We start from the raw sequence: 638 nt of genomic DNA, 5'->3' as shown, positions 1-638 counted from the left end.
CAGGACTCCTGGGTTCGACCCCTAGCTCTGGCATGAGGTGACTCGTGTCGCTCACATTCACAGAGCGATTGGCGCATCCAGGACGCCTGAGTCTGAATCGGACCCAGAAAGCTAGACTGTGGGGCTGAGATTCTGGCCAGGTGCCCCAAAGGAGGCAACTGCAGGACTATATTCTGACACATTACGAGCATGAGAAATCCCACCCGCTTTAAGAGCTTTGCCGTAAGAAACCGGGGCTCTTTGGCCTGAGCAGCCATGGAGACTCCGCTTAACCCTGACTCTCCACGACAGGCTGTCTTGCCCAATGTCACCCGCAACCTGTGCCTTCCTGCTCCTCTGGCAGGAACCTGGGCTGCACTGAAGATTCCCATCTATTCTGTGAGCAGATGAATGCTCCGTGCAAAGGATAGGAAGCTACCAACCTGTTCAGGCAATGGGTCCGCTCATCGAAAAGAACAGGTAGCTCCTTGGCGCGGCCAGGGCACCTGGTTTGTATTTATCAATTTTGGAAACGCACCTGGCTGCTTGAGACGGCCCGCAAACATACAGCAATGCATTCAAACCATTAAAACACTCCAAAAACGGTCAGTCCTAAACTGCCATGAAACAAGCACAAAACAGAGCAAAACAGCTTTAGA

The sequence above is a fragment of the Gekko japonicus genome, unplaced genomic scaffold (assembly GCF_001447785.1).
Source record: "Gekko japonicus isolate JY-2015 unplaced genomic scaffold, Gekko_japonicus_V1.1 scaffold849, whole genome shotgun sequence".
Taxonomy (NCBI): Eukaryota; Metazoa; Chordata; class Lepidosauria; order Squamata; family Gekkonidae; genus Gekko; species Gekko japonicus.
Note: the sequence above shows the minus strand (reverse complement) of the source record.